The 15,658-nt window shown below is 47.1% G+C and overlaps 1 pseudogene; it reads right to left on the bottom strand.

The window, feature by feature from the left end:
• Window positions 1–896: 896 nt before the first annotated feature.
• LOC146822896 (UPF0235 protein C15orf40 pseudogene) lies at window positions 897–4,264 on the bottom strand (annotated as a pseudogene).
• Window positions 4,265–15,658: the final 11,394 nt, after the last annotated feature.

Here is a 15,658-nt window from a genome sequence, read left to right as displayed (position 1 = left end):
CTGTTTCCTTCAATGATATTTTAATGATCTCTCACCATCATTCAATTAACACCTTGACAAAATGAATAGCTTTATAAACCCCAATGGTAGCTACATTCTTGCTACTTAAAAAAAAAGTCTTAATTAGCGATTCTTTTTTAAATTTGATAGGTGGAGTTGTTATCTCGATGATCTATTCCACCCACATAATTTGGAACCCTTGCCTTAACACCTGTGCATATCTGATGGTTCAGTCTATCATTACCGGTAATCTCAAGTAATAAATTATATCTGTAAAGCTCATTTCAATATAGGCCTAAAAGTGATCATATTGTTTGTCAAGAGATGGTATGTTATGCCTTCTATTATAAGAAAAAGTATACCAACAAAAAAAAGATAATTTATCAGGTATACTCCTCAGAAGATTAGAAATGATATACACATACATGACCAGCAACCGGTGTAGACACATTTAAGTTTAAGTAGGATTAATGCACATTGATGATGAAAGCAATTTATAGCACGCACAGCTATTCCATGGAGTGTCCTGGTGCGAAAAGCATAAGTGGGAAGGTGAATGACAGAAGAAAGTCCTGCACCAAAAGCCAAGTTTTAAGCTTTTTCTTGAACACTGCAACGTCACTCACTGAGTGCAACTCATGAAGGAGCTGATTCCATGCAACCGAGCCCAGATAAAGTCTTGCACCCTGAATTCTGGGATTCACTGCCAAAAGTTTGGTAGCAGATCTCACATTTCAGGTAGGATGATAAAAACCAAACCTGACTCTAAGATAAGAAGACTCTGTTTGATACAGGAAACCATGCACTAGAACACCAGCCTTAAATCTAACTCTTAGCTATTAGTTATCCTTGACTATCCTTGAAATGTTGATTTATCTGTGTGCCTCTCTGGTGTGTCAACCTGTCGTAGCAGCTTCTTTCTTCAATTTCCCCAAGATATCTTCTGACGTCTTTGGTCTTAAAATGTTTACCACTTTTTTCATGAGATTTTCCACCCCTATCCAAAAGTACGTAGCTCTTCTTCACTTCTAGAACTTTAGATAGGTAGCAGCACAGTTTTGCATTTGTTTCCCCTTCAGTGGGTGGTGCGGCGACAGCTACATCTACAGCTTCACTGCTCACATCTGTAGTGGCATTTAGTTTTGAGCCGGGTTTAGCATGAATAGCTATGGTGATGGAGCCATTCCTATCAACCCCAACAGGATCAGTCTCCGCAGGTTGATTCACTGGATCTGTTATTTGCTTTTTTACCGTCCTTTCGTCTTTCTTAGGCATTGCCCGTCTTACGAGCCAGGAGCAGTATGCTTGAGCGGGAGTCGCACTGAGGAAATAAAATGGAATCGAGGTGGAGCAGGAATCCAGGCAGTTAGGACCAGCATGTAACTTCATCAAAGAAATGGGTGTAGATTGTGGTAATAATAATCTGAAAGTAGAGGAGAACGCCGCAGCCAGGCAGCCAGTCATGCGCACCCATTAGGACAAAAACTGAATATTACCTTTGTGGCAAGGATATGGGAGGAACACAAGGTCTTAACGTTATTCATGCCTTAGTGATCATCTTCCATTCAGAATGGGAGCTGTTTCATTCATTGGCATCCTAAACTGGGTGCACAATATGGCACAGCCAGGATGCCCTGTAATTGTTATTCTATGCCATTTATTGCTTCAGCGAGCAACATGATGTGATGAGCCATATGACGGCGATGGCAGATTGGAGGTCAATATTGCAAAGCTTCATCTTATAAAACCTTTGCAACACTGACACCCATATGGCTGATGGCACATACTGGGGCACTAGTCAGAAATGCAATTACTGGTCAAATGTTTCCAAAATGCGAGTTGCTTGGATTTGTCGAGTTAAACGTTTCAGGAGAAGATTCCTAGTTATTTTTATTCTTTGTGAATAATCTTGATGGTTCTTCTAAAGCAGCATGTCAGTGAAACAATGGAAGTTTGGGGATTTTGTAAAAGGGGCTCTTACTCTACGTTGGGGCCTCCTTAGAGGCTCATGTAAATGGAGGAGCTGAGTCTACCAGCACCAGCTGCTGAACCATTGATGCCCGCAGGCCAATCCTCCAAGACAGAGCACAATCCCAGTGATTCAGCCCTGCCACCAGTGGCGCGACAAAACTTGAGGGGATACCCCTGCAAAGTACATGAAGGGGGCCCCCCTCCCTGGCCCACCACCTACCACCTTTGCTGGGGCTCCCTCCTGGAGCTCAGGGGGGCCCCTCACCACAGGGGCTGCAGAACCTATTTTATGCCACTGCCTGCCACCATCAGAGCCAGGAGGCTTATCAACAAAAGCATGCAATCAACTAGATAACAATTGTCACACAATGCAAGGCACTACATACTGTCATAGTCTGCCAATCAAACCACCCCAATGGCTGGCACAGCCTGATCCCAACTCTCCAAGAGCTCTTCACAAATCTACTAGCATTCCAATAAAAACCCTCAACTGGTACTCCAATGAATACCAGCACCCAACTTAAAACAGGATCAAACCAAAACATGGTTCAGTGACAACTCGGGTACCATCCTTGATGACCACCTCCCTACAGGTTTCAATATAGAGTCCAAAAGAGGGAGCAGGGTGGCCCTACTTCACCATGCAGACCTCACCTGCAAAACATACACAACATCCCTGGTAATCATACAAATGTGTAATCTACTGCTGATTCAACAACTCAACCCGATTCCTAATCATGAATTGGATCTATCAACCTCTAAGCTAAAACTCCTCGGGGCATATTATCAAGCGGCAGCGATAATTATCTCTGGCCGCGCTGAGTGCGAAATTGTTTATCGCTGTCTATCGTTGGAAATTATTGCCATGCTAGCGCTGTATTAACAACGCAGAGCGCAATGGCGATAATTATTCCAGCGATAGCAGTGTTTTCCATGGAACATCGCTGGTTTTCCAGCGATGTTCCATGGAAAACGGTTATAACCTTGCTGATATGACCCTGTGGTCGTATCAGCATAATCCACCCCCAATGTTAAGTATACATAAGTCAGCATTTTAGCAGATGTTAGTTTTTGGCGAAAACTGCGGTTTTCGCCAAAAACTAACATCTGCTAAAATGCGTGGGCCTCCTTGTAAATATCGCGATGTGAACATCAGCGATAATTTACATGCGGTACTGCCCAGTGACGCCCACTTTGCATCTCATTAGAGATGCAAAGCGAGGCGTCGGGAAAACGGGTGCTAACATGCGCTAATGCCTGTTAGCACCCACTTGTAAATAGGGCGATAGTTTTACCTCTGCTTTTTTGGCTATTAAAGCCAAAAAAGCGGAGATAAGGCCCTTGATAATATGCCCCCTCATTCCTATATGAATTCCTTGAACTGGCCCACCTCTTGTAATCAGCTGTCAAGAAAATCCTGATTGGATGTTATTTCAACCTGTTGGATGATGACCCTAAGTGAAAACAAGCACTGGAATTGCTTACAAACTGCATGCCCTGTGTTGCAACCATTCAATATAATGGGGCAACCCTGTGTCCCTCAGAACCTGGGTATAATTGATAAAGACTACAATGTGTTCTGTTGGGGTATTCAATTGCTTAGTCTAAATGACAATAAATCAGAGTCAATCGATAGTTAGCGTAATATAATAGAATTACTCTATTTTGAAGTAGAAGTAGAAGTCAAAACACACCAAACGAAAGACATACTTAATATGTATCATATTTATTTATCATTTGAATGTATAATTTTTATGTATGACTGTTACACAATTAAATCATGGGACAAACATGAATCAAAAGACATATGACGAAAAGTGCAACAATATTCAATACATATTTACAAGGAATTACAAATGTAAAGAAAATAACATGTATAAACTGGTATTATTTGCAGACAACATTCTCTGGTTTGGACTTCCAGCTCTGATAGACAAGCTTGACTGCTTTTCTTGTATTTTTAGGCTTAAAATACATTTTCCAAGTCTGTTGCCTTAGAGCTTCCACTACCACTCCACAGGCAGTAACTGTTTTGGCTTTTGGTGTAACTAGATTCTCTTCATCCCTGGAATACCTGGGCATCAACATTACGGCCCAAAACGAGCATCTGTTCGTGGTCATCAATCCCTACTTTTTGGGCACTCTTTGTAAAGACCTCTATGGGTGGAGCAGACTGGACCTCTTGTGGTTCAGTACTATTGTCTGCCTTACAATTAGTTTCCTTTCTCTTCTCTTCTATGTGGTTCAAACACTTCCCCTCATGATTGCACATGATACGATCCGTCTTATCCATAGCAAGCTCTTGTCCTTCACATGGGGAGGAAACACTCAAAGGATATCTTACAAAACAATGTGTAGATCTCAGTCGGAGGGTGTTTTAGGATTTCCTCAGATTGATTGGTGCACCAGAGCAGCACAGCTGCACCCTCCTCTAGACCTCAGTAATCCTAACTCTGGGAAACTGTGGTTAGAGATTGAGGCCCATTTCACCAACAGCCCAATACACACATTGCCTTGGCTCCCAAGGCGCCATCAACATCATTCCTCCCTGTTACCTTCCACATGAATCACGTTAATTTACTGGTCAGGCAGCATTCCTAGCGCTCGTCCTACATCTTATTCCCCCCTCCTCACGATGTCCCCTGTTTTAAATAATCCTTCATGTGACGTCAGACGCAGGGTTTCATAGATGGTTCACTGACAAGACAGCCATGCTAGCCAACCTATACACCAGAGGTAAACATCTTTCACCCTGTGCCCTGGCACGTCGTTTTGCATTAGATCCAAACGACCCACCATGCAATCTTCAATGACTGCATTGGGACTTCTCAGTTTCTACCTGCCCTCAAGTCCGACGGGCCTTCCTTCCTACTGAGAGTCCATCCAACCAGGAAGGGTATTACTTCTTTTTATTGTCTCCTTGAACCCCAGACTCGAGGCGCTAAACCTTGGTATGCTCTGAAATGGCAGGAAGAATTGGGAATCATTTTAGATGATCGCCCAGCAATGGCGATCCCAGACACCACCTACTGCCCATGTGGTGGGCCATATCATGGCCCTTGTATACAATGGACAAATTAAAAGCAATAGTGAGAGACAGTGAATCCAGATTTGAAATAACATGGGTCCCATTCTGCACATACATGACACACCAGGGGAGGATTGGATTGGGCACCAGCCACTTCCAGAGGCTTCTCCAAGCTTGAGGTCTCTGTAACCCCAGTTCTTCAGAGAATTCTGCAGAGGAATGCAGAAGCTAGATCTGACTATTTACCCAGGTTGGTCGTGTTGACGGCATTGGAGGGTGATTTCGGGGTGGGGATCCCCTGGATTTGTACCAAGGATGCCCTTGACTTCGGAGGAAGGCTTGCCCTGCACATGAAATTGAAAGCGATGGCTTTCAAGACCGCTGCGATATGAGAAGGCTGATATCCCCCAAATTAGTTTGAAGACTTGGAATGGGCGCTGGCTTTTCCATTTCTTCTCTCTCTCTTTTCTCTCCTTTAATTTTCTCTATTCTCTATTTGAGTTTGAACTGGTTTTGATAACAATACCACCGTTATAGAAGGTTGTTATAAAGGTTTCTCTTTACACATTTTAATACTGGATGAATATTCATAATAAACACCATTCATGCGACCACAATGTGTGACATAGCAATGCACGTGTGATTAATGTACAGCTAAGAGTTATGTTTTTTTGTCATGCCCATTGTGACTGCTTGACTCCCCAGATATATTGATATAGGATACTGGCCAATAACCTAATTGCCATCTGCTAAAAAGATTACCTGTGAATAACTGAACTGCATATTTGATCATAGTAGTCACATCCATGTTTTCTTCTGTTTATGAATAATGCGCTGGACTACACAATTGTCACAATGTATGAGATCACACAACCATTGTACTAATTGTTTAACTGGAAATTAATACAAATATTTGAAAAAAAAACAAAATAAAAAAGGGCTCTGTTAGACCTGGCATCTTTTGGCATGTTTCCCCAGTCTTTTTGCTTTCTGACCTCCTGGTTTTGACTCTGTTTTTGCTGGTTTAGTGCCTCTGCGCACTTTCTCACTGCTGTTCAGTGTTAAAGTGCAAGTGCTCCTACTGTAAATTATGTTATGAATTGGTTTTTCTATGACTGGCATGCTTGATTTACTGGTAAGTAAAGTGCAGTGAGAGTGCCAGGGCCCGTAAATCAAATGCTACTAGTGGGCCTGCAGCACTGATTGTGCCACCCACAGAAGTAGCTCTGTAAAGGTATCTCAGAACTGCCACTGCAGTGTTTGTGCTCAGTCTTTACTGCCATTTCGATTTGGCAAGGCCACCTACTTGCCAAGCCCTAACCTTCCCTTTTATGATATGTAAGTCACCCCTAAGGTAGACCCAAAGTACCCCTATGGGCAGGGTGCAGTGTATGTGAAAGTTAGGACATGTACTGGTGTGTGTAATGTGTCCTGATAGTAAATTTCATTGTATTTCGTTTTTCACTACTGAAAAGGCTATCTGTCCCATAGGATAGAATGGGAGATACTTTGTAATATCTTACAAGGATAACTTCCCATTGGGACAAGATAAAGAAATAGAGTTTAGTATGCCTCAACTCAGAATGTAAAAATGCATCTTTTAGTAAAGATGATTTTTATGTTGTGTGGTTGAAAATACCACTTTTAGAAACCGGGTATTTTCTTGCTTAGCCATCATATGTGCCTCTGGTGGGTTGTGGATTGACTGTCTGGCTTTTGAGTGACATGGGCTGTGGATGTGCATTCTCTTCATACAGCCACTGGGTGGGCGGGGTTGAGGTGTGTCCTGCCTCTCCTGGATGAGTCAGGGCTGGGCTGAATAGACCTGGGCTGCATTTAGAGTAGTGGGGGGGGAGATTTCCTTGCACCTGAATAGGCCTGGTCTGCCTTGGACAATGCTGTCTCCACCTCCTGCCAGGAAGCTGGGCCAGAGAGGACAGAACTGGTTTGGACTGAGCACAGACACTCTCTGCCACAAGAGAACAAAGGGAAATGTGGTATAAATATTGGGGCCCAGACCCCAGGATTTTAGAACTCTTTTGGACTCCTGCCAAAAAGAAGAGCTGGAGAAGCTGTGAGGAGGAACTACCATTTTGCTGTGTGCTTTACTGTGTTGGTCTGCAGTGGCTGCATCTGTCTTGGGCAGACAAAGAACTGAACTGAACTTTCTGAAACTTCTTTGTTTGAGTTTCTCCAAGGACTTGAGGTAGAGCTTGCCCCCTGTTCAAGAAGTCTCAGGAACAGCAATGACTTCAAGTTCATCTGATACCAGCACTGGGAACTGTGGAGGATATGTACAAAGAAGTGGCGGAGTGAGGCGTTAGACGTCATGGCTTAATACCTCACTCCACCACTTCAGAAACGCAAGGCTGCACCATATTTACAAGGATATGGTGCAGCCTTGCATTTGCATTTCCCCCTCCACTGGCGCTACTCTTAGCAGTGTAGCGCCAACGCAGGCACCCTTGCACTATAGTGCAACGGTGTCTGTGTGCAGGGGAATATTGTTTATGTGTAGGAAGGTGTCCCTTCCTCCACATAAACATTCTTTAAATGCTATTTTGTCACCTCTATGTGTGCCGTTTAATGCAGCACACATGAAAGTTACAAAATGTCATTTTGTTTTAAGGACTGTTTATGTGCAGGAAAGGTCACCTTCCTACACATAAACAATCCAAGGCATTTTGCTTTTTCCATGTGTGCTGCACAAGGCAGCACACATGGAAAAAGCTAAAACGAGGAGAAAAAAAAGCATTTCTCCTTGTTTTGCCAAGTTCAGACCAAGATTTCCCTGGTCGGGCTTAATTTTGGCACTGCCTCCTATTTACGCTGCCCTTGTAACTAGGGGGCAGGGTCAAAATCAATGGGTGTTGCGGTGGAACACCCACCGCAACACCCACTGTCCATGCCTTTCACGCTAAGCATAGCGTGAAAGGGGGCCTTATTTACAAGCCAGTGTTATGCCACGTTAAGTGGCTTAACTCTGCCTTTTAAATAAGGCAAAGCCCCTATCGCCAAGGAAACGTCACAAAAAGTGATATTCCCGTGGCAATAGGGGCTTGTACATATGCCCCTGTGTGTTTTGTGGTGCAATAGAAGAAAAAGCCACCCAACGCTGTCTCCGATGCCGCTGCCGGCTCTGTATCCTGAAGGCACCATAGAGGGCATTGCCGCACTTCGCACAGCAACCCTGGTCTCGCCGATGATGCCATTCGACGCCACCACCGAGCCTCCGCTTGCACTGCGACCTATGGGCCCTGCAATATGCACTGACTCACTTCATGCCACCGCCCTGGTATCCCCTATGACACCTCTCCATGCCGACATCGGTGCCACTGCTTGCACCGTGGTTCGAGGGCACTGCTCGTAAGTTATACGATGCACCACCCTCATCCCTTACTGCAGCCTTGCTTGCTGGCTGCATCGACTTCGGTTTGTCAGCTGACGACAGCGCTTCCGCAATGACAACGGCGCTGCTTGCACATGACCTGCCAGCCCCAAGACGAGCACCGCGTCACTTCGCACCACAGCCCTGGTCTCACCAACACCACTGGACAACCGTCACCGAGCCGCTGCCTGCACTGCGACTTGAGGGCACCACACACCACAACTCTGCACTTCGCACCGCAGCTCTGGCGCCAGCTGATGCCAGCACTCCCAACTCCAACTACCAGCAGTTCGATCTGCAACGTGTGTGACTTCAAGGGCCCGACAACTCCTGCACCAACCTCCGGAACCAATGCCTGCCGATGCCAGTTCTTCAGAGCTCAACGAGAGGTCACCGACGCCCTACATTTCTCTAAAGATACTGTTTTGCGGGTCTCCCTGATGCCGTTGCTGGCCCACAATGCCGCGGTCAGCCAGAACTGTTTGGATTTGTTGTTCATGACACCGTGATAGCCCCAGATGGAGCTATCGACTTCCTAAAATTCATAAGAGTATGCCCAACCCATCGGGCAGGCCCATCATTTCGGGTTGTGGTTCCACCATGGAGCCTCTATGCAAGATGCAAGTACGTGGACATCTTCCTTAAACCCATTGCTGTAAACACCACTGCCTATCTAAGAGACACAATGAAGACTATAAAACTGGTAGACAATCTTCCATTTAATACCAGCGAAGAAATATTGGCCACCATGGACATAACATCACCCTACATGAGCATCCCCTAGAGGGCCGCCCTAGAGGTCATCAGAACAGCTTTAGATGACAGACCCAGACCAACCCAGGTAACCACTGAATTTATCCTCAAACTACTAGAAATCGCCATGACAAAAAACCTTTTCTTTTTCCAGGGTGATTACTATCTCCAGACTAAAGGGGTGGCCAAGGGGGCAAGTTTTGCTCCAGACTTGGACATCATTTACATGAACAACTATGAACATTCTTATATATTGAATGATGGGAACCCGTTTAGAGAGAGCATTGTATTGTGGCGAAGGTAGATAGACGATGTCGTCATGATCTGGCGAGGGACTGAGGAACATCTTAAATCCTTTCACGATTGGTTGAACAAAAGGTCCAACGACATCCAATTCGCCCTAGAATACAACACTATATAGTGTATATATTTTTTTATTACATTAGGCAGGTGTGACAGCCAAAAGCTGTCTCCAGACCAGTCCTAAAAAACATAGACGAAACGTGGTCACCCAAAACATCTCAAGGTTATGAATATTACTAAATGGACACAGTCATAGAAGACAGACGTCTTAGTGAAATACAGTTTTTCATCCTTTCATAACACGAGACCTGTTCCGGCTTTTAAGAGTGAAATTAAATTTAAAGAAATCTAAAAGTTTCCTATCAAACCAGGGCCCATGCCTTCATGCTCTTTAGTGCCCCACGATAAAATGTTGGTCTTTTCCTCATGATTCCAACTGTTCACACAGTCTCCTTTATTCTTTTGTGATGTTTCTCATTCTTTTTGGTTTTCTCTTGAGGAAAAATCTTGTGATTTGGTAAGTTGAATATTGAGGGCCTCATTTATGAGGCCCCACTGGCACTTTTGCGCCGCCAGAACGCCACTTTTTTGACATTCTGACATTGCGCAATTTGCCACGGCCTTTTTTTAAGGCCACTTTATGTGGCTTTTCATGGCCTTATCAATATGTGCCCCTTTCACTCAGAAAACTGTGTGAAAGGGGCATTCTATGGGTGTTGCTGGGGGTGGTACCAGCATCATCCATGTTTTTTTTACACTGCCCCAGATTTACGAGAAATCGTAACTCTAAGGCAACGCCTAAAACTTACACTTCCCCAGGGGTGGCATAAGGGAGGCACCATGAGAAGAAATATCTTTATTTCTCCTTGTTTTTCCTTTTTCTCTGTATGCTGCATTCTACGGCAAAACCTCATACTGAGGCCCCAAATATTTTCATTGTTACTAAATAGACCCACGTGATTATTTTTTTAACTATTTCGCCTCACTTGCGTATACATATATTACATTTACTTCAAATTTATGAAAAACTTGTGGCCTTATTTATGAGGTTTTGCCATAGGGCAGTGCCGCAAGCCTTCCTGCAGCGCTGCCCTATGGCAAAAAAAAGGGCAGGAATGCACCGTATCTATCAGATACGGTGCATTCCTGCCCTTTTCCTCTGCACCGGCGCACAATGGGCTGCCGTGAGCCAAGGCAGGCATCTTTGCACCATGTTGCAAGGGTGCCTCCGTTGCGGGGATCATTATTTTTGTGTAGGAAGGGAAACCTTCCTGCACAAAAACAATCACAAGTGGTTTTTTCCTCTTTCTATGTGAATGCAGCACATATAGAAAAAAGAAAAACGGGGAGAAATAAAGATATTTCTCCTTGTTGTGCCTCCCTTACGCCTCCCCCGATGAGGTGTACGTTTTTTGGGCTGCCTCAGAGTTACGATTTCTCGTAATTCTGGGGCAGTGTCAAAAAGCCATGGGGGCTGCTGCACAGTTTTTAAAAGGAACAATACTTACGATGCAGCATTAAGCCAAGAAAAGAGGCTTAGTGCTGCCTCCTAAATATGGAGCAGCTTATGCGCCATGGAAAGTCACAAACGTGATGTTCCTGCGGCGCAAGGGGCCCTTGGTATTTGAGTTAGTTGCAGGAACTTCGGGGCATATTATCAAGGACGGCGTTAAAAATTATCGCCGGTTTAGCAGCAGAAAACTGCCACTAAAGCGGCGATAATGGGCTTGATAATATGCCCTTGAGAATTCCAATAGAAGTCCATGTTCTGGTGTGAACATGGACTTCTATTGGAATTCTCTAGGGCATATTATCAAGCCCATTATCGCCGCTTTAGCGGCAGTTTTCCGCCGCTAAACCGGCGATAATTTTAACGCCGCCCTTGATAATATGCCCCTTTGTGCTTGATACACTAAACTTGACAATGGGTTAGGTTTATGTTTCACGCCAACATTTAAATAACCTTCTTTTGCTTTAGCTTGACTCTTTGTTTATATGTCTAAAGTCTCCCTTGATAATAAAATTAATTTATCAACATGACACATTTTTTTGCAATCACGTTTAAAATATTGACAATTGTTCCCTCCGTAATAGGAATAATAATAGGAAAGACCAGAGTTGATTTATAAACGACATGAAACACACTTGGGCAGTGGGACAACAGTACCACCAAGTGGCCAAATCACAGATGACAGCTGGATTGTTCTCTTGGGTTGCATTTCCTTGAGAAAAACCACGCGGTTCTTGTGTATGAATTATTTTTGAAAAAACATACGTCTTCTCGTTGATTTAAATGAAAGCAGACATTTACGTAGAGACAAACAATTAAGTTTTCCGCATTTTCTGAAATGCTAATTAGATTGTGATTAGATTGCTGGTTTAGCCTTACGAAGGTAAGGTGTCGTTAATTTAAAATTGCATCCGTTTAGGACGAGCAGATTTAAATTTAACATCACAGATTTTGTTAATTTAAAATATAGAAGGCACTAGGGAATGAAAAACACAACAGTTCCAATTCTCTTCTTTTAGCAGCAGTTTTTATCTGAGATGCTAAAAGATGCCAGGAGTAAACAGCTAGCTCTTAGAAACCTAGCCTATACATTTCGCGAGAGAAGCTGTGACACTTAACAAGATTCGTTTAAATGGTCAGTGCAGTTATCGTTTCCAAATTCCGGGCAATATCTTCACTCTTGTAAGTCCACGACGAGTTGTTGGGAACCGATTAGGGAAGAAAAGGTTGTAGTGTCGCGATATCAGACCCTGACGTGACACGCGATGGTGTGCGCGTCAGGGCACGTTTGTTGTACGCTAGCAAATAAATATGACGTCACGCAGACGCGGCGGCAGTCAAGCCCCGGCTGCGGAGACGCCAAGAAACTAATACGAGTGTCCTCTCGTTATTGGGCTCCACGTGCGTAGCAGGCCCCACGAGTCACATGCTGCAGGTCCCCCAGCGACACTACAATTTGGCGACGAGGGTGCGATCGTGCCCCGCTCAGCCTCGGCCCGTCCGGTTGGTGTGGCGGCCGCGAGCGGTCCCCGCTGCGGTGCTCGTGCCCCGCCGGAGCGCGCTGTAGGCCCCATACTGTGAACCCGCCCAGGTAGCGCCGGAGCGCTCTGCTGTGCCTGACTGCTCGCGCTGGGGCCGCTTCTGACGTCAGCGCCCAGCGCGTTTTCAAGGACTGCATGGGCCCTGCCCTCCTGACCTGGAGAGCGTGCAGCATCCACTGTGCCCTGCATCTCCTCGACGGAGTCAGCCAGTAAAGACACACGACGCCATCTGGCCCACCGGAGGCCCAAGAAGGTAGGGTCAAGTGCCCCTGAACACCCATAAATCCTCCAGATCAGACAGCAAGGGAGGGGCTAGCCCACACACGTGCCCCCGGGGGAATCTGAACTGGAAAAGGGAAAAGAGGTCTCGCCTAGCGCCAGCTACACGCGGGTCAGAAGGTCTCGCCCAGGGGAGCCTGAATTGCCCAAGGGAGACGAGGTCTCGCATCGTGCCAGACACACACGTGCCAGAAGGTCTCGCCCAACGTGACGGCACCAGAGAGAAGGAGGTTTGGGCCTGCGCAAACCACGCACGCGCAACATGGCGACAATCCCGCCAATAGAGCCGTTCTCCGTCGAGGGGTCCCCATCAACGGTAGCAGCCCGGTGGAGAGACTGGGAGGACAGAGTGCGAATTTTCTTCGAGGCCACGAAGGTCCACAGGGATCAAAAGCGCGCAATGATAATTCACCTAGGCGGGAAAGAAATTCACAACATAGTGAAGACTCTCGCGGAGGCCACCCCCAGGACGCACACGACGCTCATAGCAGCTCTCAACGAGTATTTTGAGCCAATGGCAAACCGTGACTATGAACGCTTCATATTTCGCCAGGCGCGACAGTCGCCGGATGAGTCGCTCGACAAATTCTACGCTCGTCTCAAGAACTTAGCGGCCACCTGTGGGTTTCGAGATGAGACGGAGGAGATAAGAGGCCAGATAATACAGGGGTGTGCGTCCGCCAAGCTAAGGGAGAGAATCTTGGAAGAATCCGGTAAACCCCTAGCGGATATCCTGACGATGGGCCGAACGAAGGAACTATCCAAGGCGCGCGCCGCGCACATGGAGGCGGCGCTACAAGTGCCAGTGAAGGCCGAGCCAGTCAATGCCGTAGCAGTCAAGCCGAAACAGAGGTGGCCCCGACGAAAGCCGGCCCCGGCTGCTCAAGAACAGCAGAAATCCTGTGGATACTGTGGCGGCTCACCCCACGCCCCGGCGGAGTGCCCGGCGAGAGGGACCAAATGCAGAGGGTGTGGACGCTTCAACCACTTTGAGAAAGTGTGCAGATCGAAGGGTCTCCGAAAGCCCCGCCAGGCCGTGCACACGGTCGAGGAAGGAGGTCCGGGAGCCAGCGACATGGACGACGACGAAGAGGAGGAAAAAGTCATACACCGGGTGCACATGATAGGCACGGCGGCCCGCCGAACCAGGAGACTGCCGCAATGCAGCATCCGAATAGGGTCAGAAGAAGTCACAACAGTGGTAGACACAGGAGCCAGCATCAACATCATGGCTGCTGCAATGCACAAGTCCATGCGTCCACAGCCCCCGCTACAACCCTCGACCATCACAGTGTTCGCCTATGGACAAGAAGAACCGTTAAAGGTGCGAGGGAAGTTCAGAACGGTGATATCCCACGGGACACGGTCCATCAAGTCGAACGTCTACGTCACCGAAGACGGGCAAGGCATGCTCCTGGGCTGTCGAGCGGCGGAAGACCTGGGAGTGGTAACCTTCGCGTTTGGGGTGCACCAAGAGTCAGTACAACACACTCTGGAAGAGTTCGAGGAAATCTTTCAAGGGATAGGCAAGTTCCGGGGAAAAGAAATTCACCTACACATCGATTCCACGGTCCAGCCGATAGCGCTCCGACATCGCCGCATAGCAATCCACCTCAGGCCACTAGTGGAAGCGGAATTGAAGAAGCTGGAGGCGGCGGGGATCATTGAGAAAGTATCCGGACCGACCCCGTGGGTGTCGCCAATCGTCGTGGCGAAGAAACCCAAGCAGCCAGGCGCTGTCCGGATATGTGTGGACATGAGGCTGCCGAACGTGGCCATCAAAAGGGAGCGACACATCACTCCCACTATCGATGACATCATTGGTGAAATGGCCGGCGCCAAGTGGTTTTCAAAGCTGGACCTCCACTCAGGCTACCATCAGCTAGTTCTGGACGAAGCGTCACGGAACATAACGACATTCTCCACTCACGTAGGTCTGAGGCGATACACGAGGCTGAGTTTCGGGGTATCGAGCGCTGCGGAGGTATTCCAAAATGTAATACAGGAGCTGATCGCAGGAATCCCCGGGGCGCTCAACGTCAGTGATGACATCCTGATACACGCCACGACGGTAGCGGAACACAACGAGAGGCTGGTGCAAGTGCTACGACGCATAAGAGACGCAGGCCTCACACTGCATCGGGAGAAATGCGAATTCCTGTGCCGAAGGATCCAGTTCTTCGGCTACGTCTTCTCAGCTGATGGCGTCAACCCCGATCCGGACAAGGTCAAAGATATCAAGGCGGCAGCTGCTCCTGCCAATGTCACAGAGGTGAGGAGTTTTCTAGGCATGGTGAATTATTGTGGCAGGTTCATCAAGGATCTAGCGAACCTCACAGCGCCACTGAGAGAACTCACAAAAGACTCGACACCCTGGACGTGGAACAGTGACCAGAACAGAGCATTTGAGGAAGTCAAACATGCACTCTCAGAAGCTACGACGCTGGCCTTCTTCGACCCGGCCAAGCTGACACAAATTGCCGTCGATGCCGTCCCAGTCGGGCTGGGCGCAGTCCTGCTGCAGCGAAAGACGGATGCTGAGTAGTGGGCCCCGGTCGCTTTCGCCAGCCGGTCACTCACTGACACGGAGCAGAGATACTCCCAAATAGAAAAGGAGGCGATCGCCATTCATTGGGGGTGTCGTCACTTTCACTTGTACGTCTACGGCAAGCCTTTCGTCGTGACCACCGACCATAAGCCATTGGTCTCCCTGTTTGCTGGCACCTCTACGAAGCCACCGCCACGAATAGAGAAGTGGATGTTGCAACTGCAGGACTACAACTGCAAAATTGAGTACCAACCGGGAGCGCGTAACCCGGCGGACTACTTATCCCGCCATCCCCGCACGGCTACTCCAAGAGAAGTGAAAGAGGCGGCAGAAACGG

The sequence above is a fragment of the Triturus cristatus genome, chromosome 5_2 (assembly GCF_964204655.1).
Source record: "Triturus cristatus chromosome 5_2, aTriCri1.1, whole genome shotgun sequence".
In the NCBI taxonomy this organism is placed as follows: Eukaryota; Metazoa; Chordata; class Amphibia; order Caudata; family Salamandridae; genus Triturus; species Triturus cristatus.
The sequence above is the reverse complement of the archived record's forward strand: the minus strand, read 5'-3'. Positions and strand labels throughout refer to the sequence as shown.